This window comes from Dermacentor silvarum, chromosome 5 (assembly GCF_013339745.2).
Source record: "Dermacentor silvarum isolate Dsil-2018 chromosome 5, BIME_Dsil_1.4, whole genome shotgun sequence".
Taxonomy (NCBI): Eukaryota; Metazoa; Arthropoda; class Arachnida; order Ixodida; family Ixodidae; genus Dermacentor; species Dermacentor silvarum.
In genome coordinates, this window is record NC_051158.1 from 102,649,149 (window position 1) to 102,652,028 (window position 2,880).

Sequence of the window (2,880 nt, forward strand, 5' to 3'; positions counted from 1 at the left end):
CGGGTGGCAGGAATCTGTTGGGGCAGGTTTTGGCTGCCGTCGGGTGGTTCCCGCCGCACACAGAGCACCGAGGGTGGCACTCGTGCTGCTCCGTTGCTAGCGAAATGCCGCACTCCCTGCACTTGGGTGTGGCGGGGGGACGCGGGCAGACGTCCTCTCTGTGGCCTGTCTCGTTGCAGGTTCGGCAATGCGGCACGGTCCTCTTGTAGAGGTAGCACCGCAGAAGAAGGCCGGAAAATTTGATGTAATATGGTACTGTTTTCCCCAGGAATGTGATCACCATGGTTGTTGTGTTTCCTAGTCTTCTACATGTCAGCGCCTCGTATACACCACGCCACGCCAGAAGTAGCACTTCTGGCGTGGTGTCGTTATCGATGTTGTATATCACCCCTTTGCACGAGTTATCGGGGGATATACCGTATGATGCAATATCATATGTTGTTGCACCAATTGTAATTTTCTGCATCTTGCTTAGTGCTGAGGCCGTAGCTTCTGAGGCAGTGCTAAGAACAAGGATGTTTTGGTCTTCGTCGATGCGTATTTTGAATCCGGTGGAGCCGATTTGCAGCTTTGCCGCATTTGTGATGGCATCTACTAACTTCCCTCGGCTCACCTTGTTGAGCTGCAGGCCGTTCCGTGGACGAACCGCCAACTTGTAATCGTCGGCAGGTAGGGGCGGTTGTCGGGGCTTGCGCATCGCCGGTCGGCTTTGGCGGAGAACGGGCTTCGGTGGTGTTTGGGATAGTTGGGGCGTGGTCGAGCGTGTCTGCAGCCGACGATGACGGGCACGACTGGTAACATTGATCCAAGGCTCATTGTCTTCTTCGTTCTCCTCAGCGGCCGGAAGAAGTCCTTGCGATTCGCGAATTTCCATGTCCTCGTCCTCCGAGGCCTCGGTGGACGATTGGTGGGCTTTGTCGGCGTCGGTATTGCGCAACGCGTTCGCCATCTGCAGCGGTGCGGCGGCCGAAGCCTTTGCTAGGCCTCGCCACTAGCGTAGTGGGTTTAGCGGGGCGGCCCCGCTTCGAAACTTGATGTGACCGTAAAATGCAAAATATAGCACTTACACCCTCAAGTTCGGTGTCGACGTGCTCTGGCTGACTTCAGACACACGATGATTACGTAGAATCTGGAGGCCGGGGTGATTTCGCCGAAAATGTGGCTTCTGAGTGGAGCAGATGTAGAGCCCATCCGACCCGTCGCCGCACTTGCCCATCAGCATCATGGTTCCCGAGGGGAACCATGGGCTGATGCGGAGCATCGCGGTCGTTATAACGGCGTTAATTACGTTGTTATTACGGTGTTATTAACGTTGTTAAGTTGGTGTTATTACGTTTTTATTACGTGTTAGCTTGCGTTGGTCACCATCACATCGCGTGAACGCCGTGCTGCTGCTCGACGTTCTCGAAACGACGCTGCTTCACGTTGCCGAAGCTCAGGATCCGCTGCTCGACGTTCACGAACCAACGCGGCTTCACGTTCTCGAAGGTCGGGTTCCGCCGCTCGCTTCGTACGTTTACGTTGAACTTCACGGTCCCGAACCTCAGGTTCTGCTGCTCGACGTTCACAAACCAACGCGGCTTCTCGTTCTCGAAGCTCAGGATCCGCTGCTCGACGTTGACGTTTCGAAGCGGCTTCGCGTTCTCGAAGTGTGAAATCCGCTTCTCGACGCTGACGCTTCGAAGCGGCTTCGCGTTGGCGAACTGAATCTGGATCCGCTGCGCGTCGCCGACGTTTACGTTTTGCGTCGCGAGCTCTTCTCTTCGCAGCCTTGTCTTCAGAGGTGCTCGCGGTTCTGTTATTGAACTGGCTGCTGCTGTTTGAAGATGTGCCGGACAGTTGGTTGACAGATTCGTTGGCATCCATTCAGCGCATCGGACGGCGCAGCGTGACTAAACCGAAACAGCAACTGAGGCAGCGGCGCATGCACCGGGTTTATATAAGCAGCTGGCGCGGAGAGGAGGAGGAGAGAGAGAGGCGCACATTCGCGCGCTATCGCACAGGTGGCGGATGAAGACACGGAGGGAGAATCGCTTTATCGAACAGATGGCGTGGAGAGGGGGAGAGAGACGTTATCGCACAGCTGGCGTGGAGAGAATGAGGAGAGGTGCGGACGGACGCCGACGCCGACGCCAACGACGGCGCGGGATAGGCCACCGCAATAAGATGCTCCGCATCTAAAAAATTGTGAATTCCAGTATTAAATGTATGCAACACTGCTGTAAAGCATTGTAAACAAATCATATGGCTCCGTTAACAAAGAGAGGATAGTGTGGGGAGGAGAGAGGCGATTGAGATCAATAACAACAGACATTCCTAAATATGTCCAGACAGGTTGACAGACTGAAAATGTGTATGTCTGAAGTAATGAAGACTTAAGAGGCGAAGAACCACCTCGCTCCTAGCTAAAGAGCGATATTTACCGCGATATTCTACAGCAGTACAATGATTGAGCCTTACTTCAGGTGTGCATACTTATTCATGTTCACTGCTTACTTTATCACCATCCTATTACCGTATTTTGGCCGGATACCCATTCATTGAGATATACAGTGTGAAACAGCTTCTATGCTGTAAGAAAAAAATATATTTTATAATTTTCTCCAAACTATCGTAAGTCGTTGCCTAGCGCTGGAAGTAAGTAAAAAAAAGAAATGAAAGCAAGTTGCTTAGTCGCTTAGTGAGCACTGGATTCCTGATCAAAAGAGCACTGCCTGATGCGCTGTATGAAGCTTTCAAGAATTGTGCTACAGCTTGCAAGAGGATGGGATTTTTCGGAGTATGTGAAATAGAACACTAGAGTAATCCGCCGAGCAATTCAATATATGTAAATTGAAATTAGTTTAGTTTTACTAATACAGGTAAGGTAAAATGACGTCA